General features: G+C 38.1%; 1 pseudogene; it reads right to left on the bottom strand.

Annotated features, from left to right (window-relative positions):
- Positions 1 to 6,739: 6,739 nt before the first annotated feature.
- Positions 6,740 to 26,286, bottom strand: part of LOC141607775 (uncharacterized) — a 152,135-nt pseudogene continuing 132,588 nt past the window's right edge.

Genomic DNA, 26,286 nt, shown 5'->3' with positions numbered 1-26,286 from the left:
TGAGAATTTCTGGCGATCTTCTGCCGGCTGCAATATCATCCCCTACGCCACTGCTCTCGCCGGACATTTTGTTGACTGTCGGTGGTCTCTGTTTTGGTTAGGGCTGTTATCGTTGGAGTTGCGGGTTGGGGGTTGGGGTTTTCTTTTAGGGTAGCGGTTTTTCACGACTCACATCCACCGTTGACGACCAACATCCACTCACATCGACTTTTAGACCTCACGTCGCCGGTCACGGGTGGTTTTTGTTGGCTGTTCGTGCGGTGGTGCAGAATAGGGTTTCGTGTGGCGACTGTTTTTCGAGGGTCACTATCGCCTCCCTGCGATCGGTGTACACCTGCGCCACCATCCTCTGGCCTTTAGACCTCAAGTCGGCGGTCAGTGTTGTGGTGGCTGACGGCCAGGCCCACTGTTGCCCTCCGGTGAATCTTCTATCGTTAGGTTTTTATTGTTCTTTTTTTTCTTTTCTTCCTCTCGTTTTAGGGTTCCAGTTACTATCGTTATTGCTGCTGGTGGTAGCCTTGTTGTTTTCTGGTGCAGTGATCGGCCACTGCCTGCCACCGCTGCCTTGTTGTGGCTGGGGTTTGTGGTGGGCTTTTCGGTTTGATTGTGTCGTGTGCATAGGGTTACGGTTTATGGTTGGTTGTTGACCATCACCGGTGTGGGTGGTGTGTCAGTGGTCAACTTGACCAGTGGTGCCCCTTGTTGCTCGAGCGGTTGTCTGTGTGGTGGTTTTCGTGCGGGTTTTGGATTGGTGGCTATATTGGTTTTTGTGCAGGTCGGGTGTGGGGTTTTGCTGCTTCCTTCATGCCCAAGCTAGTGCGGTACCATTGAACTTTTTCGAGTCTTCATGCATGTCGGGATGGTTTTGGTAAGGGCCTTACTAAGGCAGCTTGGCAGAAACATTTACAGGTCCGACATTGCCTGGATGGTGCGTTGGAACTTACGTGTCAGACTCTTGCCGATAGTTTGACTGTTTATTCCAATGCCGGGAGTTCTTTGAGACAGATGGGGCTCTGGTTGTGTGGGGTGTGTTTTAAAACCCGTACTATTAGAGCTAGATGTCGGCATATTCGGGGTCAAATTATGATGCATCCTGAGTGTGTTGATGGCCTCTACACCTTCCATATTCATGGTATTCCGAGACCTTTGGCTCCTTCTACTTCGGTTTCTTCTGATGATAGTGTCGAGCTCGTTCAGTGGTCTATATCTTCGCTGGATCGTTTATTGTCTTTAGGCCTTCGCACAGTGAAATCCATTCCTCCTAAATGTCGTCTTGGGTTTGCTAGGGCTATGAAAGGGGCCTTGGATGCGGTGTTTGATGCCCCTAGTGATCTCTCCCGCTGGGTTCGTTTTCTAGTTCTACCGCTTTGTTTGCTTCGGACTTTCGCTCCTCGGAGTAATCATGAGTGTCGGTCTGCTATTCGGCGTCAGCATCAAGAGGAGAGTATTGCCAGGGCTATCCATGCTTGGGGGCGCCTGGGGGGGTTTGCAGTTGTTACAGGAGTGTTTTGATGAGGGTCCTTCTTCTTTTTTTGTGGATGAGGATCTGGATCTGAGTGAGCTTAACCTCCGCCAATGTCGGCGGAAGATTTGTGATTGCCACTATACTGCTGCTGTCCGGGTGCTTTCTTCCTCTGGGGTTGCCCCCTACTCCGATGCCACTCTTGTGGCCCTGCGTGAGAAGCATCATGTCGCCCCGCCTCCTACATTGCCTCCTTTGTCTGGGGAACATCGTCCTCTAGTTGCCTCTTCGACGGTGGTCTTGGATATGATTCGGAGTTTCCCACGTGGTACTTCTTGTGGGAGGGATGGTTTTCGTGCCCAGCACCTTATGGACTGTTTGAGTGGCGTTGTTGTGGCTATCTCTGACGATTTGATCATTTCTATTACTAGGGTTGTTAATTTTTTTCTTGAGGGCCGGTGTCCTCTTCCTCTGGGTGAGTACATTGCCAGTGCCCCTCTCACGCCACTCGTTAAACCGGGTGGTGGGGTTTGTCCTATTGCTGTTGGTACGGTTTGGAGACGGCTTGTCTCTAAGGTTGGTGCTTCTATGGTTGGTCCGTCATTATGTTCTTATTTTAATGGGCTTCAGTTCGGGGTGGGTGTGTCCGGTGGAGGAGAGGCTATCTTGCATGCCTGGAACTGGCTCATTGAGGATCGGGGGGCTCAGGTGGGGCTTTCTATGTTGCTGGTTGATTTCCAGAATGCGTTCAACCTTGTTAATCGTTCGACCATGCTTCAGGAGGTCCGCCGTCGTTGTCCGGCTCTCTCCCGTTGGGTGGAGTTTTGTTATTCCAGCCCGGCCCGCCTTTTTTATGGGGAGCACTGCTTGTGGTCTTGTCAGGGTGTTCAGCAGGGTGATCCGCTGGGCCCTTTGCTTTTCGCTTTGGTTTTGCATCCATTAGTTTGCAAGATCCGGGACACTTTTGACCTCACTTTGCAGGCATGGTACTTAGATGATGGCACCATCGTGGGTGATACTTTGGAGGTGAGGAAGGTCTTGGATTTGATTATGGTGGATGGCCCACGTTTTAGATTGCATCGTAATCTCTCCAAGACGTAGGTCTTTTGGCCTGTTGAGGATCCTCGGAGTCTGCTTCCTGGGATTTTCCCCTTCTATTTCTCGGCCATTGCGTGGTGTTACGGTTTTGGGTGGACCTGTCAGTGCTTGTTCCGATTTTAGCAGTGGGATTGTGGCGAAGAGAGTAACCAAGAACATTGAGCTAATGGATTTGGTTGCGAGGATTGAGGACCCGCAATGTGAGTTGCTTCTTCTTCGAGCTTGTACTGGTATTTCCAAGCTCTACTTGTCACTTCGTACTTGCTCCCCTAGTGTTTTTGCGTCTGTCCATCTTCCTTTTGATGCCGCTCTTCGTTCTAGCTTGGAACGTATTGTCACAGCGTCAGGGCCAGGTTTTGGGGATTGGCAGTGGCACCTTGCTACATTCCCTTTTCATCTTGGTGGTCTTGGTGTCTATGCGGCGGGAGATGTTTTATTTTATGCTTTTATTGCGTCCCGTTTGTAGTCTGCTGGTTTGCACGCTAAGCACCTCGGCCCTTCTGGTATTATAGCTGCCGACCCTGCTTTTGATGATGCCGCGCAGGTGTTTACTGCGACTACAGGATCTGGTATTTTAGGTAACCCTGGTGAAATTGCTGCCCCCAAACTAATGAAGAAATTGGCAGACATTTATTTCGCGACGGTTGCTGCTGCCTCAGAGTCTGTTTCCTCAATGACACCACGCCAGCTTGCTTTATGGCAGTCCCATCAGGGTTCTCACTCCTCGGATTGGTTACGTGCGGTTCCTATCTCGGGGTTGGGTCAGACTATGAACGGGAGGACTTACCGTAGTGAGCTGGGGTATCGTCTTGGTGTTTCGTTATTCACGGTCTCTAGGCCCTGTCCCGCTTGCTCTTGGGTTTTTGCTGAGGATGTTTTTGGGGACCACGCTGTTTCTTGTACTGGTACTGTGGGCGTTAAACATCGGCATAACGTTTGTCCGGGACACTCTTTTCGACATCTACTATAGATCTGGTATTACTGCAGGAAAGGAGGTTGATATCGGTTTGGTTGATGGACATGGTGGCTCTCTTCGTCCTGTGGATTTATTGCTTTATTCTTGGGACAGGGGGCGTGATGTGTGCGTTGACTTGACAAGTTCTTCTCCTTTGACTCAGACTGGGATGACGGATTTTGTGCCTGGCCGGGTTGTCGGCGATCTTTGCGCAAGTTTAAAGTTTGCTAAGTATAGGGATTTGTACGCGGTAGCGGGTTATGGTTTCCTTCCTTTCTCTTTCTCTTCACTTGGGGAGCTGGGTCGGATGTTGTTGCCTTGCTCAAGCGGATCCAGAAATTATCGGTATCTCAGGATGCGGGGGCTCGGGTGACCGCTTACATTTTTACTAGACTTAGCTTTGCTATTGCTAAGGGTGTGGGAGCCCAGATTGTCTCTCGGCTCGCCACCAATTTCATGTAAAATTTTATTTTTATTTTAATAAAAGTTGCGCGCATCCTACTATAATAATAATAATAATAATAATAATAATAATAATAATAATAATAATAATAAATAATAATAATAATAATAATAATAATAATAATAATAATAATAATAATAATAATAATAATAATAATAATAATAATAATAATAATAATAATAATAATAATAATAATAATAATAATAATAATAATATTAATAATATTAATAATAATAATAATAATAATAATAATAATAATAATAATAATAATGATAATAATAATAATAATAATAATAATAATAATAATAATAATAATAATAATAATAATAATAATAATAATAATAATAATAATAATAATAATAATAATAATAATAATAATAATAATAATAATAATAATAATAATAATAATAATAATAATAATAATAATAATAATAATAATAATAATAATAATAATAATAATAATAATAATAATAATAATAATAATAATAATAATAATAATAATAATAATAATAATAATAATAATAATAATAATAATAATAATAATAATAATAATAATAATAATAATAATAATAATAATAATAATAATAATAATAATAATAATAATAATAATAATAATAATAATAATAATAATAATAATAATAATAATAATAATAATAATAATAATAATAATAATAATAATAATAATAATAATAATAATAATAATAATAACAATATGATGGCACCATTGTTGGGGACGCTTTGGAGGTGGGGAGGGTTTTGGATTTTATTATGGCGGATGGCCCTCGTTTTGGACTCCATCTTAATGTCACTAAGACAGAGGTCTTTTGGCCTATCGAGGATCCTCAGAGTCGGCTTTCCAGTGTTTTCCCACCTTCTATTGCTCGGCCCTTGCGTGGTGTCTCTGTTTTGGGTGGACCTGTCAGTACTTGTCTTATTTTTTGCCGTGAGCTTGTGGCGAAGAGAGTGACTAATACCATTGAGCTTATGGACTTAGTGGCGAGGATTGAGGACCCGCAGTGTGAGTTGCTTCTGCTTAGAGGTTGTACTGGTATTTCTAAGCTCTATTTCTCTCTTCGTATTTGCTCCCCCCGTGTGTTTGCTTCGGTCCATCTTCCTTTCGATGCCACCCTTCTTTCTTGCTTGGAACGTATTGTCACCGCGTCTGGACCTGGTTTTGGGGATTGACAGTGGCGCCTTGCTACATTCCCTTTTCATCTTGGTGGGCTTGGTGTTTATGCGGCGGGAGATGTTTTACACTACGCTTTTCTAGCGTCCCATATGCAGTCTGCAGATTTGCAGGCTAAGCTCCTACGGCCTTCTGGTATTGTAGATGCTGGTCCTACTTTTGACGATGCCTTGCGGGTGTTTTCTGAGACTACAGGTTCTGATTTCTTACGTGATCCTAGTGAAATCGCTGCCCCTAAACTTATGAAGAAATTGGCAGATATATATGTCACGACGGTTGTTGCTTCTTCGAATCTGTTTTCTCTTTGACACCGCGTCAGCTGGCGTTGTGGAAGTCTCACCAGGGTGCCCACTCCTCTGATTAGTTGCGTGCGGTTCCTATCTCTGGGTTGGGTCAGACTATGAACGGGAAGAATTACCGTAGTGTGCTTGGATATCGACTGGGTGTTCCGTTATTCACGGTATCTAGGCCTTGTCCTCCTTGCTCTCGGGTTTTTGCTGATGATGTTTATGGGGACCACGCTATTTCTTGTACTGGTACTGTGGGTGTTAAGCATCGGCATAACCTCGTTCGTGACACCTTATTTGACATCTGTTATAGGTCTCGAATTTCTGCGGGTAAGAAGGTTGATATCGGTTTGGTTGACGGATATGGTGGCTCTCTTCGTCCTGCAGATTTGCTGCTTTATTCCTGGGACAGACGGCGTGATATGTATGTCGATTTTCCAAGGTCTTCCTCCTTGACTCGGACTGGGATGGCCGAATTTTTGCCCGGGCGGGTTGTCGCTGATGCTGCTCAGCGTAAGTGTGCTATGTATGGGGATTTATGCGTGGCAACTGGTTATGGTTTCATTCCCTTCTCTTTCTCTTCGCTTGGAGAGCTGGGTTCGGATGTTGTTGCCATGCTCATGCGGATCCAGAAATTCTCGGTATCTCAAGATGCGGAGGCTCGAGTGGCCGCTTATATTTTTACTAGACTTAGCTTTGCTGTTGCTAAGTGGGTGGGGGCCCAGATTGTCTCTCGGGTCCCCACCAATTTCATGTAAACTTTTATTTTTCTATCTATGATAGTTGTTGCTAAGGGTGTGGGAGCCCAGCTTGTTTCTCGGCTCCCCACCAATTTCATGTAAACTTTTGTTTTTCAATTAATGATAGCTGCGCGCATCTTTTTATAAAAAAAAATAAGAAAAATAAAAATAAAATTGGGGTTTACTTTTGGGTGTAAATTTATTGCATGCACTAATCCGTTGATGGTTATGTTAGATGTTAGCTACTGAGGTAGAATATGGATTGTGAATTAGATAAGTTGGGGTAGAGGATGTTATTTATTTTGCATATCTTGATACAGCTAGAAAATTGGAAAGCTGATATGGTTCTTATTTGCTTTTGTCGGGTAAACTACATGATATCACAGTTTTTCTATTTATTTTGTTACACTATAGTGTATTTTTAACATATTAAAAATCAACATATTTATAAAATATGTCACATACAAAATTTAACTAGTAATTTCTGATTACTTGTACCAAAATGGTTTATTGAATTATAAATTACAACGACTTGTATTTATAATAAATCATTCAACCTGTTTCAATCGTTTCGTAAACAATAATATAATCTAAGTAATAAACCAATTTGATTACTTAGACCGTATCTAATTTAATCGAATTATAATGAGACACGTTAATTTTACTCACAAACCATCCGTCAATTTTAAGCAATTTAATTAACTCGTATCGACATTCGATTAATTAAATAATCAATTAAGAGTATTACCCTATAGGTATGACCTCAGGATATCAACTAATCACCACCGTCGCACGACAGTAATGTCAAACTCTAGTCAGCCAATCATTACCGATATGTGTGGACCAGTTGACTGTAAAATATTACTTTCCCACTTGTATTTTTAAATATGAGATTTAAATATGTGATAATCATGATCTACAATTGTGATCGCATTATTGTCGGGGACACAAACTCCAACAATCTCCCACTTGTCCTCGACAAGTGTGCGTCACCAATTCTCTTGTCCTATTACTATCTCCCACTCAATGCAAGGTGTCTTTCAGGTCGTACTTGCAAGTGATCACATCGAAAGTGGTTTCCTCGATCTGGAGAATAACTGATTGATCGGAGTTATCTACCATAGTTACCTTCCGAGCGTAGCCACGCATTTCCAGTTTATTACTCCTCGAGTGGCCCTGAGATATTGTTTTAACCCTGACAAAGGGGTGGACAATTCCTATCGCACTATTCCCTTCGACTAGCCACAACCCATCATAACCCAAAAATAAGCCCTTTAACCCCATTTACGAAGGTCGTAGGAACATAAATCAAAGTTACTCTGAAATTGTGCCACCTTAGGCGAATAGTCTTTAGTCAAAAGAATCGACTCATTAGAATACTATAGTAGATCTTGCCACGACCAGGCTATATAAATTTTCCAGAACTCTATAAGCGGTCCTAAGGCCCGACAAAGTGTTCCCAATAGTCTGCCTATGTGATCGACTAGTCATCTCATATGACTCTATGGCACTTGAACTTGCCATCAATCGCATTACTCTCTAGTCACTTTGAGACGTCACCTCATACAAGTGACTATGGGCGAATACCATGTCAATCCGGGTCACTTTAACGGGGTTCAATATTGTCTCTACAACCCGTTTGGATGTAACAAAGTACAAGATGAGTTAATAATAACTCAAACGATAAATGTAGAAATTTCCCTTGAGTAGTCAATACGATATTACTACTATATGTCTTACAAGTGTGTTAACACTTGTTAATACAATAAAATTTAACACATCATGTGTCCATGTGCTCAATCTTTCGAATTGCGATTTCCCTTATTTTCATGTCATCTCTCATAGCATGAACTCTACCAAGCATATGTTTAGTCTTCAAACTAGACCTTGGGTCTTTAAACTTGTAAGAAACCCTTGTGTTGTTATCACATAACCAACGATTTGTATTATGGTGGATGATACAACTTGTATTAGTCAAGTGCTCCACCAACTCATAATGCACTAGGTATATGTTTTATAGGATCCTGCAACAATTGTCAAGATGATAGGTCTAGGACTTCTCACAAATCCTAGCCTTTTAGAAAATACTAGTTGTGTGTAACTTCTTACAACAACTAAGTATCCTTCCAAATACTTATTTCTCTCTTATTGTAATTGGCTTAGGATTCTTCATAAATCCTCATGTGTTTGGAAACTCTAGTATGTGTAACTTCTTATCACACAACTGAGTGTTCTTCCAAACTTTAGAATGACCCATCAGTTCTCCTAGAGAATTCATGATGATTCTTATATGGCTTACCAATGACTCATCATGCTCTAAGCATATGATTTATATAGGACATGTGGATGATTATTCTAATGGCGGAAACATTAGAGATCTCAATCATGTAGTCAACAGTTCTCAGGTTCAATGAATAACCATGACCTTCTCATGGTAATTCCATCTTCATCGATATGAATAACCTACATGTCTTGTTGATTTGATGTGTTCATCTTAGTGGCAATCCAACATCTCATGTATTAATCGAATTCATCTTTGTCCATATTCATCCAGAATTTAAAACTTAAGTCCTATCTTTATCAAAGATAGTATATGCTCGTCATTCTCAATGAGTAATAAGTTGTAAAATTCATGGAGGATGATTACTCCCACTAAATCTCATGTCTGCATATGAAATTCTGAAACTCCCACTCAATTCCACATGTTTCGCGTTTGACCACTCAATCGAAACATTTCATGAATTGAAATAATTTTGCTTTGCTAGGTTGTTATGATAAAATCACATAAGTTATCAACATATCCTTTTAAAATACCCATTTGGAAAGAGGTTTCGTTCTCTAACAATGGAAAGAGATTTTAGTCTCTAACTTATTCATTCTTAAAATGAAGCGAAGCAACGTCATTGCTAAAGTGTAAAATTTAATGTGGAATTCATACGTCCCTTTCATAATACTCATTTCGGAAGGAGGTATAACTTGTCCATTTTTATGAAGTTTAGCAATGATTCTAGCATGGTTAACCATGAACTTAGCTATTATCGACATCGATATGTCTTTTTATGCAACTCTTAATTATAAATCTCATTTATATTCAAGGATGTAATTTTTTTTATTTCATTAGGCTCTTAAGTAAACATTGACTTTGAATCTTTATGTTAAATCTTTCCATTAGTCATATCCTTTTAAGTACTTTCTTTTGGTCTCCTCACGTAGTTACCCAAAGAACATCTTCATTTGTTTTCTTCACATGGATCCCATCTATAAATTTTTTTTCTTATATAGATCTCATCTACTCAAGGTATACAAATCATTCTTTGTGTCTTAATATTACTCCCACTCTATCTTTAGAATAAATACACTAAATATTCGAAAGATAGCTTTTGAGACACAAAAGATGTTTTCGTGAAGAAGGAGAGATATGGCATAGATAAAGAGACTTATTAATAAAGATTTAATAGGTGTATGTTGGTTTATTAAGTTTCCCTTAATCGAGTTCATCAACTCAATATCACTTTATAATTGATCATACACAAACTTCAAGTTTATGGACATATAATGAATCTATCATTATAATTGTCTATTGGATCAATTTCAAGTAGATATTCATATGTTTCTATGTCAAGCATATAAAGATGAATTTTAGAACAATTAAAATACGATAAACGTAGTGACTTGGGTTGCAAACAAATTCACTATTAATCCAAAATTACAACCATGGTTTAAAGGATTAAAACAAACTTCCATGTCAAACAAGGAAATTGAAATAGTTCTAGAAATTCAAAAGCAACATGATAATAAATACAACAAATAAAGCCAAGCTTCATGGGTGGCTACTCCTAGCTCCCTCGCGATTTCTCAAGCTTGCTTTTCCTTGCCCTTGTTGTTGCTTGGAGGAGGCCCTAAAAAGGGGATACATTATCACAACTTGTATCAAAACACTAAAGTTGAATTAGAAACATAAAAGAAGGGGTAGTAATATACCTACTAGAGTGATCTTTCCAGACTTGATGTCACCAAGATATTTAGAACAATTCCTCTTCCAATGTCCAATGTCATTATAATAATGGCACTTGTCAAGAGGACTCTTCTAGGTTTTGGAAGTTCTAGCTTCAAAAGTTATAGCCTTGGTTTTCATGGGAGCTTGCCTCTTGCCCCTTTTACTACTCTTCTTGAAGGTTCCCTTGCTCTTATTGCTTCTATTGATCACATCCTTAGAGGAGCTAGCATTTAGCCCCATGTCCCTTTCGGCTTGCACAAGTAACTTGTGCAAATCTTCAAGGGACACATCCTTGTCTTGCATGTTGAAATTCACCCGGAATTGCACATATGCTTTGACCTTGCTTAAGGAATGAAGAATTCTATCAACGATGAGTTCTTTAGGAATTTCAACCTTTTGAATCTTCAAAGTCTCGACATGCTCCAACAATTTGAGCACATGAGGACTAACCTTTTGGCCCTCTTTGAAGTCGAGATCAAAGAATGCCGAGGCCGCCTCATATTGGACTATCCTCGCTGATTGTGAAAACATGGTCACAAGCTTAGAATAGATTTCATCGGTGGTGTCCATTTTAAAGGCTCTCCTTTTGGAGATCCGCCTCCATAGCAAAAATCAACACATTTTTTATTGCGGCGGACTCTTTGTGGTAAACCTCATATGCTTCCCTAGTGGCGGCACTCGACCTAGCATTAGGTTCGGGTGGAGAGGCCTCAATGAGGTAACGAAGCTTGTCGTCACCTTGAGCAGCTAATTTGAGTTGGGCATCCCAATCGGAGAAATTTGACCCATTCTTTTCAAGTTTACATCGATCCATAAAGGATCGGAGCCATGAAACATTAGTGAGAGTGTTTGCGTTGGTGTTTGGTGCGACCATTGGTAATGAGAAATAAAAGCGGTCTACAAAACAAAATAGAAGGAATAAAACATTTATCGTTATAATAATAAAACTTGTAAATTATTCAAACAAGTTTTATAGCATTTATCTAGTAACTTCTACCCAACTAAGATAAATGATCCCGAGATCCAAATTCATATTAACTTGGGCAAGGTGTAGCCGATTCATCCCTTATCAATATAACTCGATGGATTAACTCTTTAATCGATTCTACTTTTAGAACTCTCGGTTGATAAAATTACTCTAATATTTATCTTTAGCCCGGAACACATGCGACTACGGTCACGAATACTTCCGTTGAGCTCAACCCAAATTTCGATGTAATAACATTTTACTACCCCACTTCGCCAACGTAACAAGGTTTGTATTACGGTGAAGCTGGCTCAACTCCTTTATGAAATTGGTACTTCATGGGTTCTACTATTTGGTAAGGCTATTTCTCAATTATTAATTTAGCGAGAGGTCATGTCAATTTATTATCTATCACATTTCAAGTGAACTAAAGCGGTGAAATACGATAATTATAATTGACACGGTCGATGACTCGATTCAATAAAATGCATGTTTAGTTGTGGCGATTTAGCGATGCATGCAAACATATATGCAAAACATAAATATAAAGTCCTAGTATGGCCTTCCTAAAATAGTAAATCTCATAAACTATTACAAATTCGGAAACCAACTCCTTTGGTCCCTTGAACTTCGGTCTTGCCACGCATCTCGAGGTAACACCGTCTTCATGGAAACTCCGGGAAATTACAAAGTAATAAATAAAATTACATAATTTCCTATTATACATTTGTAATAAAAATAAATCTATTAAATTACAAAACGGTGATACGAGATCACAATAATTACAACCGAATCGATATTCCCATGCATTTCGGGTAATATCAATTAAAACTAAGGCCATACAAAGTAAAATTACATAATTCAAAAATTATATAAAATGAAAATATGACAATCATAAATAAAATGCAGCATTATAATATGTATGAACATGCTCAATTTTATGCTAAATCGCCTTTAAGAGCCAATATCGTATATTTTATTGGTTTTTACGGATTTGCGTGATTATAAACTTGTTAAAATCACAATATGTCTCATAAATTCATATTTATGATCAAGTTAATTACCCTAAAAATCTTAGGACTCAAAACTTAGTCTTCACTAACATTTTGACAATGACTCAACTTGATTTCTAAATATTGTTCATTATTGGACCCAAAAATACAATTTTTAAACCCTAAACTCCAAATAAAAATATAAAAATTTCAAATAATTTCAAAATTTGAAATTTAAATTCATGAACATTCTGGAAAAATACCATGACACTCATAATGTTCAAAACTTAGGTTAAAAATTTCGAAAATTTGTCAAGGAAAAACATTGTTGCGGTTTATCGGTTTCATCAATTATGACAATTAAAGTATAAGGAAATTAATTTCAACCAACTTTTCACTTTTAGATCTTAAATATGGGATAAAATACAACATATGATGTTTTCCTTTAATCATGAAATATGTTTTAGCATTATATACTAAATAAAGTCACTATTTATTGAATTTTTACTCAAAAATTCATAAAACATGCTAAATGAGTCCAATACCTCCAAGATTTTTACACACACCGAGTAAAAATGCATGTGACAACATATTAAATTTTTATGACCAGATTCAAAATATAACTCATATTAACCTAATAAACCTTTTAAACTCGATTTGAACATATAAAATCCATATTTTATGCAAAATAACTTATTATTTCATGAAATTTAACATGTGACTAGTCTATTATATATGTGAAAACATATCCAAAAATCACTAAAAAATTCGAAGTTTAGCTATTTTTTGTCCAAAAATGACATGTTTCCAAATGTGGAAGAACAAGATTCAAGTTTAGAATCTCTCCTAAGGAATTATACCCAAGGAATACCCTCAAATGTTTTAATTAATATATGACTAGTATTAATTAAAACAAGCTTAAAAATAACACAAAATGGAGATTTTGTTCTCTTGTAATTCGGTCAAGAGAGGAGGATTTTATTAGTTTTCTTTCTATTAAATATTTCACAAAATGTAGAGAGTTGTTATTTTTCCAACACTAGAAAAACATATAGTAAGATAGGTTGAATAATAAGAGAAAAACCATTGGTCCCTTTTTAGTGCAAAAACAGGTTGGAGAGGGGAGTAAAATGAGGCCAATGCATGCTCTTTGTTCTTCTCAAGATAAGACAAGGTGTGCATGACAATAAGTAGGTTTGTTATCATTGTGTCTCCATTTAAAATAAATAACACAATATAAACTCTAATCCTCCCTCCATTTTTCGGTACACACATAAAATGAAAGGTCCATTTTATTTTGTCATTTGTCAATTTTGTCATGTGTCACATGTTACATGACATATTACACTACAGTGTATTTTTAACAAATTAAAAATAAACATATTAATAAAATATGTCACATACAAAATTTAACTAGTAATTCCAGATTACTTGTACCAAAATGGTTTATCGAATTATAAATTACAACGACTTGTATTTATAATAAATCATTCAACCTGTTTCAATCGTTTGGTAAACAACAATATAATCTAAGTAATAAAACAATTTGATTACTTAGACCGTATCTAATTTAATCGAATTATAATGAGACACGTTAATTTTACTCACAAATCATCCATCAATTTTAAGCAATTTAATTAACTCGTATCGGCATACGATTAATTAAATAATCAATTAAGAGTATTACCCTATAGATATGACCTCAGGGTATCAACTGATCACCACCGTCGCACGACAGTAATGTCAAACTCTAGTCAGCCAATCATTACCGATATGTGTGGACCAGTTGACTGTAAAATATTACTTTCCCTCTTGTATTCTTAAATATGAGATATAAATATGTGATCATCATGATCTACAATTGTGATCGCATTATTGTCGGGGACATAAACTCCAACAGCTGTTTCTTGTACTGGTAATGTGGGTGTTAAGCATCGGCATAACCTCGTTCGTGACACCTTATTCGACATCTGCTATAGGTCTAGTATTTCTACGGGTAAGGAGGTTGATATCGGTTTGGTTGACGGACATGGTGGCTCTCTTCGTCCTGCTGATTTGCTACTTTATTCCTGGGACAGAGGGCGTGATATGTGTAACGATTTGACAGGGTCTTCTCCCTTGACTCGGACTGGGATGACCGATTTTGTGCCCGGGCGGGTTGTCGCTGATGCTGCTCAGCGTAAGTGTGCTATGTATGGGGATTTATGCGTGGCAACTGGTTATGGTTTCCTTCCCTTCTCTTTCTCTTCGCTTGGAGAGCTGGGTTCGGATGTTATTGCCTTGCTCAAGCGGATCCAGAAATTCTCGTTATCTCAGGATGCGGAGGCTCGAGTGGCCGCTTATATTTTTACTAGACTTAGCTTTGCTGTTGCTAAGTGGGTGGGGGCCCAGATTGTCTCTCGGCTTCCCACCAATTTCATGTAAACTTTTATTTTTCTATCTATGATAGCTGTTGCTAAGGGTGTGGGAGCCCAGCTTGTTTCTCGGCTCCCCACCAATTTCATGTAAACTTTTGTTTTTCAATTAATGATAGTTGCGCGCATCTTATTTTTTTTTAAAAAAAAAAATTAAAATAATAATAATAATAATAATAATAACAACAATTATAACAATTATAACAATTATAATTATCATAATATTAATAATATTAATATTAATATTAATATTAATATTAATATTAATATTAATATTAATATTAATATTAATATTAATATTAATATTAATAATATTAATAATATTAATAATATTAATAATAATCCATATCCACACTCTTTAAAAAACCCCAACTCCCTTTACTGTAGCCAGAACACTACATTTAGCCTATTCTTCCCATTTTGCCCCTGTTATTTATTCTTTATTCTCTCTTTGTCCGTTATATCCCATCTTTTACTCTCTTTCTCTTTCTCTTCTTCTTTCTTTGGCGGTGCTATTTGTCTGTTTCCTCCTTCTTTCTTCTTTCTTTTTGTTGCTGCGTCTTCATCCTCCTCTATGGTGAGTTCCAATTTCCCCTCTTTTCTTTATTTATGGTGGATCAGTAGTCGGTTTTTCCAATTTTTATTTAAAACATTTGCATGTCGGGATTTGTATTTGCATGTCGAGGAGCTATTATCACTATTTAAATTTCTGGGTTATGTACTCGACTGATTCCTATGTTTACATGTAGTAGTCAACTGATGACGCTGTAAATTGGGGTTTACTTTTTGGGTGTAAATTTATTGCATGCAATAATCCGTTGATGCTTATGTTAGATGTTAGCTACTGAGGTAGAATATGGATTGTGAATTAGATAAGTTGGGGTAGAGGATGTTATTCATTTTGCATATCTTGATACAGCTAGAAAATTGGAAAGCTGATATGGTTCTTATTTGCTTTTGTCGGGTAAACTACATGATATCACAGTTTTTCTATTTATTTTGTTATTCTCAGATTTGATAAATTGTTGGAATAAAATCTTGCACTTTTGTTTGCCTTTTCAGATTTTGGCTTGTGATAGGGGTAACAAATGATATACCACCATCAACACCACTTAACACAACCATCGCAAGACCGATGTGAGCAATGATGGTGAGTTTTTAGATTTGGTGAAGAATGTGTCAATAATGGCGATTGTTTTTCTTATCCTTCTCACGTTTTGTAGGGTTTGTTGGTCGTGATCCTTCGTGGGGTTTATGTTTTCAGTACTTGTCGTTAGGAGCACCTAGACCGGAACATAATTTATAACTTTACAAACAATTCTACAATTAGTAAAGAGGCAAGTAAAGGTTGGATCCCAAGGGACGGGAATTGAGATGAGATTTCTATTGCAACTAGTAGTGTCTAAGGGTGTCACAATTGGGGTTTGAAGTAGAATATAACTAAACTAAATAGCAATGAAAGTAAACAAGCAAGATGGATTAAAAGGGATATAAACAATTGATAAAAAGCACTAGGGTGTCATGGGGTCATAGCGGATTCATGGGAATTGATCATACAAACATATTCTCAAGTTATAAGCAAGCAATTATTGTTGTGATGGAACGAGTTGGTTTATATCTTATAATCCTAGGAAAGTTTGGGTCCCGGAGCCGAATCGATTAGATTGTACAACACCTACAAGCCGACTTAATCTTCCCTACTCAACAATATGCATGGTCTAATGAGACTCGAGTTGGTTTATGTCTTACAAGTCTCATTGAAAAGATAGGTTATGGTTGTAAATGCAAGGATTCATAGGCTTAGCATTTCATCAAACATAACATGTGCATAAGTTGAGATCACAACAAGCAAGCAAATAAACTATGAAAGCATATTAATTTAAGCATGAATCATTCCCCATGTTGGTTTACCCTAATTACCCATTAACCCTAGCTAAGGAAACTACACACTCATTATCATGTTGAACATGCTAGCAAGGTTTTCAATCATACCAACAAAGTAAAACATGATGAATAAATGAAAGTGATTAACAATAATTAAAAAGGGATTAAGAGAATTATACCTACTAATGATTCCAATAATAAAGCAAAGAATAAAAGAAGTACTTGATGCTTGATTGGAAGGTTGTCAATCTCCCAATAATAACCCAAATAATATTCAATTACCCAAAATAAAGGATGAACAAGAGAGAGATTAAGGAAATAAAACGTGTATTAAAACTTGATTAAATGCTGATTATAAAATTAAAGAGAGATTTGATTGATATTAACTACACTAAAGATTGCTAATAAGAACATGCTCTTCTAATTAGACTAATGGGGTATTTATAGTGGGGATTAGGTACATAAATTAGGGTTTACTAAGGGCTTAAATGACGATTAAGTCCTTGAGGAATCGCCGGTCTCTAGGGAGACTCCGGTCTCTTTTTCGCCGGTCTTAGAAAAAGATGCGCATACTTCCTTGAAGCTTGTAGAAGACGAAATGGAACTGTCTGGGAATCCGGGCGTCTTTAGCACGGGATGGGCGGATTTGGGCGTTCCTGGACGGGCGTCCAGAGGGGAAGACGAGCGTCTTGAGGAGCTTTTGCCCGGGCGTCTTGTGGAGGAAGACGCTCGGATTATGGTGAGGGACGGGCGTCTTCAGGGCAATCCGCACGGATTGTCAAGCAGTTTCATTCCTTCTTCTTTTCTTCCTCTTTCTTCATAAAATCCTTGAGGATTTCCTCGGGGATGCAAGGATCTTTTCTCATCATTGCCCATCTACTATAGTATGTATAAAGGCCTTCTAATCTTGTCTCTCCTTGATGCTTGGTCATTGAATTCAATCAATTTAGCCTCATTTTGCCATGAAAATGCAAGGTATGCACTCCTTTCCTACCAAGGACACAAATCCTCAAAGAATATGCAAAACAAAGAACTAAAGACAATAAATGACCCAAATATGCACTAAAAAGCATGGGAACAAGGCTAATTCGGGGACTAAATATGCTCTAATTATGGTCACATCAAATATCCCCAAACCGAACCTTTGCTCGTCCCGAGTAAAGAGGTGACAAAGACTAGGACCATTATTTAAACTAACCTAATAACATAGCCGATATGAGACAATTAGCGGGTCTCACTTCGCCCCTTCAACTCATAACAAGACAACCATGAGGCAGGATGCCTTCTTGCAAGGCAAGGTGGGTCTTGTCAAAATGGCGACACATCCAAACATTAAGCACACAAAATCTAGTAATGGATGCATCTACAAAAGAATAGCCACTTTCCTCATCTAAGTGGCGGAAATTATCTACAAGGGAAGCAATTTAAGGGTACACACTCCTTCATAGAGGATACCAATAAATCAATAAATCACCTCCAAGTTGTGTCAAGCTAGGGTACCTTTGTCCTCAATCGTTAAATGTTTTTTTCAATAATAGACTCCCTATGGTGTTAGAAACACTGGAGGATCGCGGAATTCCCCCTATTGCCTAAACAAGAAGAAGGGTCGTCCCCTCTCTACCATGCACAAAAATGGATACGATGGATAATGGGATCGATAGAATTTGAGTTTCACTTTGGGAGTTTGCTTTTGTTTTTGTTTTCCCCCCAATTTCTTGTGGCATATAACATTTGAGAACACTTTTGATATGGTCGTCAGGTACCAAAAATAAAATACCTAAATATAACTAACAGAAGCTAGCGATAAGTAGGGTCGATCTCCACAGGGAGGCGGTCACTATTCACTTGTCTACTCGGTCTGTCTGATGTCACTATTGGGGGTATTGATTGTGTTAACTAAACTAGAGAGGCTAAGGCAAGAGAGATAAAAACAGAAGAAATTAACAATAAGAGAAGGGAACTAGGATTTCGGGTCATCAATGAACGTCGGTCAAATGCAGTCAAGGTCACAGATCAGTCGATGTGTCGGTCTAAGGGGCAACGAATATCACCTTTCAGTCTCAATTCGCCCTAAAATGCTATTAGCTTAACTTTCGCCCTCACTAAAGCATTCTATTGCTCATTGCAGATCTCACCCCTTCCAACCTTTCGGTCCAGGTCAAGGTTTACCAAAGTTAAAAAGGCTAATTGCTTCGAATCAACTAGCAGGATACAGTTATAGCAGCGATTTACAACATAGACCTAACTACAACGACAGATCTATAAACCTAATTAGCAATTAACATCTATTCATTAAATCACCTAATCCTAGCAAAGATAATTAGCTAGACATGGATAAAAGAGCAAGAACAAGGAAAGGGAGAAGAACAATAAACATTAATTAAACTAAAGAGGAAGGGAAAGAAAAAGTTACAGAGATAAATCCGGAATTAAAAAAAGGAATAAAGTAGCAGCAGTAAAAGTAATGTATGTGATAAAAACCGAGAGGAAAAGCCCCCTAAACATGACGTCCTAACTTCTTATTTATAAGAAAATAGGATTTATTTGACCTAATAACGAAATAAAACTAAAAAGACCAAGCCCATAAGAGAATCCACTCGATCGAGTGATTTAAAACCACTCGATCGTGTAAGCTAAAGCTTAAACCACTCGATCGAGTAGAAAATCTACTCGATCGAGTAGAAAAAGGACTCGATCGAACATAAATCTACTCGATCGAGTACTTTCCAACACACAATTCCTGCTTCGCGCACTGAATTTCAAACGGCTGCCATTTCTTCGTTACTTGGGCAAACAGGGCAATTCCGGTGGCGTTGGAAAGATAAGAGGACAAGCTTTCATATGCAATTGGAATCAACTGAATATCTGTTGTAGAACTCGAGATATAGCTCTTCAAAGTAGGTACTAACAATTTGAAGTTCTTCCTTTGCTAGCCTTGTTATCTTTCTTTTTTGCGCATCTCAAAATAGATACATTCCCGCTCCAAAGTAACTCTTCCTCCAAATGCATGCTAAACGGACGGTAAAAGGCTTGATTTCACTACTTTATGGTCCATTCCTGCAAATAAGACAAAACAAAACCAAAGTAGCATATTCGGGGCATTTCATAGCATAAACTACGATAAAAGCATGGAAATACGTGCATGAAAAGGGCTAAAAAGACAATATAAAATGCCCGTATCAAATCTCCCCAAACCAAACCTTTACTCGTCCTCGAGTAAACTAAATGCGAACTAATGGAACGGAAAAGATAACTCAGAGCTAGCTACAAATGCCCACTTAAACCAATTTAATGCAAGCAAACTAACACTTATAGCAAACAGTCAAATGCAAACGAGTTGTAAGATGTTTATAATAAAGCTGAACCGTCGACCTTGCAAGACCTTTAATAATGGACTCTCACGGGTCACTCTTCTCTCATGAAGCAAAGGGTGAACATATATATGTAAGAGAGAAAGAAAAATAGTCGCTCACCTAGACTACGACCCACATAAACATGCATGCAACTAATATGATAGACAATTCTAGCTACCGGACACACATTCCAACCAAACAAGGTCCTGTCACAGCCGAGGGCTTACATAAATATGGTAAAGTGAGGCAATGGGTAAGAAAAGGCAAAACATTTATGGGAATGTGGAGGTATAGGTGATCAAGCTAGTACCTAAACAAAACCATATAACAACATCCAATTCCAACTCAATTATAGATTTAAGCACGAGTGCCCTTCATTTGGCACAAACTCACCAAACCGAACTGAAAATACTCCTCCATAAATGTAAATAAAGCATATGAGCGAAACCGTCAACAATACAAACTCTTTTTTTTTTCTTTCTTTTTTTTTTTCTATTTTTTCGGTTTCTTTTCTTCACATTTTTTCTTTTTTTTTTCGAATTCTTTTTCAAATTCTTTTTTTTTTTTTTTTTTTTTTTTCACGTCTTTTTTCATCATCCTCCCTTTCTTCTTAGATTACCAACTCCGAATCAACAGAATACGAGCCAAACTTGGCACAATGAAATATATACCGCAAAACATACACTAAACTAGCTTGACAAGGCAGGCTAAATTTGGGATGTAGCTAAGGGTCAACAGGCAAATTTGGTTAATGTGGAGTTTGGGTAAAAATGAAAGAAAAGGAAATTGTAAGCACCTCCCTGCATGTGACACCAACCACTAACCCGAATGTATGCAGGCAAAAAGCAATTGAATTTCATATACGTGCAAATTAATGAACATGCTATGCAAGGAGTATACTACTCACAATCCTACATGAAACTGGTCATGAATGACACCAGTTTATAAGGCTCTAATCCTTAGAAATTATAAGTAGGTTGCCAAAATTTTCAGGTCAAGTCTATTCGTTCAGCTAAATTTTTAAACATTAATTCGTAGACATGCAAAAGACAAAGCTAGAAAGATATCAGTTTAATGCAAGGCTTAAGCAAAAAGACAGTTATAGTGCAATTTCATCATTGAAATCTACCGTTTCGACTCAACCTATATGCTAAATAAACGTGAAATTTTTTTTAACTTTCTATTTTTTTTATGAGATTTTTGAATTTTAATTAAAAAAAACAACAATGCATACAGAAATTAAACGTGACAACAGAAGTGAAATAAAAACAACATGCAGACACAGGTATGGATGCATAACCTCCCCAAACCAATCCGTACAATGCCCTCATTGTACCAAAACATGGAAGGAAATGCAAACTAAAAGAGAAAGAGAGTAAATGCGGAAAACTGACAAGATTGCGCAAATAAGGGACCTCCCCAAACCAGCCAGCAACGTCGGAGGACACTAATAGCTCCGAAACATCGTCACAAGAAGCTAATCCAAGCAATGGGCGTCCAAAACAGCTCGATCAAGAGGAATAGTGGTCGATCGAGTACCTATTATTATTATTATTATTAATTTTTTTTTTGGAGGTACTCGATCGAGTGATATAAGTACTCGATCAAGTGATTTCAGCAGCAAAAAGTTCTCGATCGAGTACAAAAAGTACTCGATCGAGTGATCCTTAGTATATTCCTGCAAAAGACGCAATAAAAACAACTCGCAAACTAACAGAACAAACATAACTGAATAGTTTATGGTACGAAGACCATTTATTACAACTAAGACTGAAATAAAATGCAAAACAAGATCTTCGGATTGCCTTCCGGGTAGCGCTAGCTTCAGACAGGTCCCAGCTCGACCTTCTTTTCCAACAGCTGCTCCATAATTAGTCACAATCAAAACAGCTCAAAGCATTAATCACAATGCAAAACAGCTCGTACATCTGCGCATGTGCTACACAAAAATGTAAGTAGCACTATAGTGGAATAAAGAAATAAGAAATAAAAGTATATAAACATTTAAGTCTAACAAATTTCCTATGAGAGCTCCTAAATTTGTCCACAAAATAGAGGCGCTCGGGAGCAATTGACAATAAAGTGGGGTCCCGTTTCAAATTAACGAAATTGAAATGATAAGGACGGTGAAAAATCGTTAAATTAATTGACCAACTGGGAGAGGGTATATTATTGAAATACGAAGCATGAGTAATATTAGGCATTGTACTATTCAAACAAACAATAATAGAATTATCGTTTACTACCTCGGGTTGGTCGCTCTCAACGATGGAATCATAGATAAAGAAATTTATTACCTCTTCCGTGCTAGGAGCAATTACCGACTCAGTTGCTTCCTCGTCACCCTCCTCAGTGGATTTCATCCCGTAAATCACAGCCTCAAATGCATCCAACTCGGCTTTGAATAGGGGAGATTCACCGTATCCAATATCATCATCAAAATCGTCATCCAAAACAAATCCACATGACAAACCAATGCTCTCGCTGGCCAATTCAGTCGATCGAGTAGAATTGTTACTCGATCGACCACTTCATTCCTGATTTTCACTCGATCGAGTGCTTTTAACTGCTCGATCGAAGGCTTTTCTGGAAATTCACTCGATCGACTAATCTAAGTCACTCGATTGAGTGATTCTTCCTCTACAACGCTGAAATCCTCGTGTAAAGCATTGAAATATCATAGAAATTCGTCATCCGAGTCATAAAAATCAGCCTCAGCATTGGGCAACTTGGTTTCTTCATGGGAAAAACCGCTCTCGGTACAGTATACCTCTTCTGGTTGCCAACTATCCGACTCAGCAGCTAGCTGAGCTATTTCAGACTCGAGCTTATCAAATAGCGAACAAGTGTCTCTATCACCTTCTTGCACTTGGAGTGCAAACGCCTTCATCAAAGATTTCAGCTCCGCAATCTCTTCTTTCTGTATATCAGGAGGAACTTGTTGTTGCGGTGGCCATTGATAGGGTGGATGTGGGGGCACAAATACAAGGGAATGGCTAACACGTCCCCAAAGCTTGAACTCGTAGACCGCGTCATTTTCTGCCATACAAAGAGCTGCATTGTGCTCGCGACACCACATCTCCCCATGATAAATCACCTTTGCGCCATATAATGGGACATAGGTGATGGGTCAAAAGTACTCAAGCCTTCCCTTTGACGATCTTTCACCTAGAACTGACTAGGTAGTACCTGTAAGGCCTATCAAAACAGCACTAAAGAAAAAGATTAGAACGACCTCAAGGGAAAAATCCCCTGAGGTTAAAAACAGACAGAATTAAACAAATAAATAAATAGTTGCCTCCCCGGCAACGGCGCCAAAATTTGATACGGTCGTCAGGTACCAAAAATAAAATACCAAAATATAACTAACAGAAGCTAGCGATAAGTAGGGTCGATCTCCACAGGGAGGCGGTCACTATTCACTTGTCTACTCGGTCTGTCTGATGTCACTATTGGGATTTTGATTGTGTTAACTAAACTAGAGAGGCTAAGGCAAGAGAGATAAAAACAGAAGAAATTAACAATAAGGGAAGGGAACTAGGATTTCGGGTGATCAATGAACGTCGGTCTAAGGGGCAACGAATGTCTCCTTTCGGTCTCAATTCGCCCTAAAATGCTATTAGCTTAACTTTCGCCCTCACTAAAGCATTCTATTGCTCACTGTATGTCTCACCCCTTCCAACCTTTCGGTTCAGGTCAAGGTTTACCAAAGTTAAAAAGGCTAATTGCTTCGAATCAACTAGCAAAATACAGTTATAGCAGCGATTTACAACATAGACCTAACTACAACGACAGATCTATAAACCTAATTAGCAATTAACATCTATTCATTAAATCACCTAATCCTAGCAAAGATAATTAGCTAGACATGGATAAAAGAGAAAGAACAAGGAAAGGGAGAAGAACAATAAACATTAATTAAACTAAAGAGGAAGGGAAAGAAAGAGTTACAGAGATAAATCCGGAATTAAAGAAAGGAATAAAGTAGCAGCAGTACAAGTAATGTATATGATAAAAACCGAGAGGAGAAGCCCCCTAAACATGACGTCCTAACTTCCTATTTATAAGAAAAAAGGATTTATTTGACCTAATGACGGAATAAAACTAAAAAGACCAAACACATAAGAGAATCCACTCGATCGAGTGATTTAAAACCACTCGATCGAGTAAACTAAAGCTTAAACCACTCGATCGAGTAGAAAATCTACTCGATCAAGTAGAAAAAGGACTCGATCGAACATAAATCTACTCGATCGAGTACTTTCCAACACACAATTCCTGCTTCGCGCACTGAACTTCAAACGGCTGCCATTTCTTCGTTCCTTGGGTAAACAGGGCTATTCCGGTGGCGTTGGAAAGATAAGAGGACAAGCTTTTATATCCAATTGGAATCACCTGAATATACATTGTATAACTCGAGATATAGGTCTTCAAAGTAGGCACTAGCAATTTGAAGTTCTTCCTTTGCTCGCCTAGCTATCTTTCTTCTTTGCGCATCTCAAAATAGCTACATTCCCGCTCCAAATTCACTCTTCCTCCAAATGCATGCTAAACGGACGGTAAAAGGCTTGATTTCACTACTTTCTGGTCCATTCCTGCAAATAAGACAAAACAAACCAAAGTAGCATATTCGGGGCATTTCGTAGCATAAACTACGATAAAAGCATGGAAATACGTGCATGAAAAGGCCTAAAAAGACTATATAAAATGCACGTATCAACTTTCTTGCCATTTCTTTTGATTTTTGGCTTTTCAACACTTGACAACTTTCAACTTTTCTTTGCATTTCTTTTGAACATTTTCAAAGTCACCCCATATGTAGTGAGGGTGGCTTATATTTGAAGCATAGGAGTTCTATTTTTGCTCCTCTTTTCATTTAATGCATTTTTGCAAACTTTCTTTCACTTTTCATTTCATTGAACTCAAATTGATTTCTTTTTGTGCCCATTCCCTTTGATGACAAAAATGTGGTAGAACATGGATGATGGATGGATGCATGGTTTCAAGGGTCACCTTGGAATAAACGGTAGCCAAGGAGTTATCACACCACAAGGTACTCTTGACTAGGCCTTAATCCATGGGTCAAAGGATACTAGCATGATACATCCTAGGGTGTTTTACAAGCATTCTAACAAGCAAAGTTTTAAGAAGAAAAAGCATCTACTAGGGCCTATATATACTTGTCAAGCTTCCCAAGTAGACGGTTTCACAAAATTTTTCTAACATGCAACTACATGCCATGATGCAACTAGCATATAAACATCCTAATGCAAATGATTCTACCAACTAATATGACATATAAACTAAATGCAAGTCCTAAGTTCACATTGTTATACCGCATCAATCAAAATAAAGCCACATAGTCATTAACATAAAGAGGAAAAAGGAGATTGGAAAGATCATACGATGCGGTCTTCATGATCCTTATGTCTTGGATGTGGCGTAGTCAATCAATGTGAACAAGGATGAACGCAATATATACATGACTACACTACAAAGGAAATGAACTGGTTTTTGGTTTTTCAATTTTTCAAATTTATATGATTTTTCGAAATTTTTTTGATTTTTTTGGATTTTTGAATAAAAGTTAAGTTAGAATTCCCCATCCCCACACTAATATGGGCATTGTCCTCAATGGCCAAAATGATGGGAAATCATGCAAACATGATGCATGAATTCTACACTAAATGCAAGCTATACTATACTACACTACATGATACATGGGTTTTTGTTTATGACGGAGAGTGTAATTTAGATTACGTCCCGTTGCGTATGCGTGCACTTCCCCAAACCGAGATGGACATTATTTCTAATGTCCTAAAGTTGGGGGTAGTTCATGCACACAAGATGCAATGCATGAAACTAAATTTGTCATTTTGGATTTTCAAAAGTGGGAACAATAAAATAAGAACACCTCAATGGGGCCCAGGTGTTAGTCATCTATGTTGCTAGGACTCTCCAACCATGACAAAGTCAAATAATGTACAAATTAACAAAACATAAACTTCTTTCATGAAACTTGAAAATTAAAGAGAGGAGATGAGGAAACGTCACTTAAGCTTGAGATGGGTGCCTCACGCCCGCTCCATCTAGCTATGAAGAGATCCTCTAGAGATCGCCGTCATCTCCCTCTAGATCACTATCCCATATTTCCTTGGATGCATCACTTGTATTCGGGTCCATGAACTCGTCCTCTTCACTTCCAAGCTCCACCGTGTCCCCTCCGCAAGAATTGTTGCTCCCTTCCTCTTGTCGCCCGTTTGCCCCTTCATTTGCCCTCTCCGAATTGGGGAAGAGTAAATCCATTTGTGCCCAAGAGGGAAATGCTTCCTCCTCACTAATCTTTCCCCTTTGAATCATATCGTGGTATTGAGGATAGAGTGCATAATAATTGTCCACGGTAGTTTCATATTGTCGGAAGTGCAAATCTTGTAGAATTCCCATTACAAAGTCATCACGGGGAAGGATAAAGGGGTTGGGATGGTTGT

Source organism: Silene latifolia, chromosome 10 (assembly GCF_048544455.1).
Source record: "Silene latifolia isolate original U9 population chromosome 10, ASM4854445v1, whole genome shotgun sequence".
Classification (NCBI taxonomy): domain Eukaryota; kingdom Viridiplantae; phylum Streptophyta; class Magnoliopsida; order Caryophyllales; family Caryophyllaceae; genus Silene; species Silene latifolia.
Note: the sequence above shows the minus strand (reverse complement) of the source record. Positions and strands in the feature narration are given on the sequence as shown.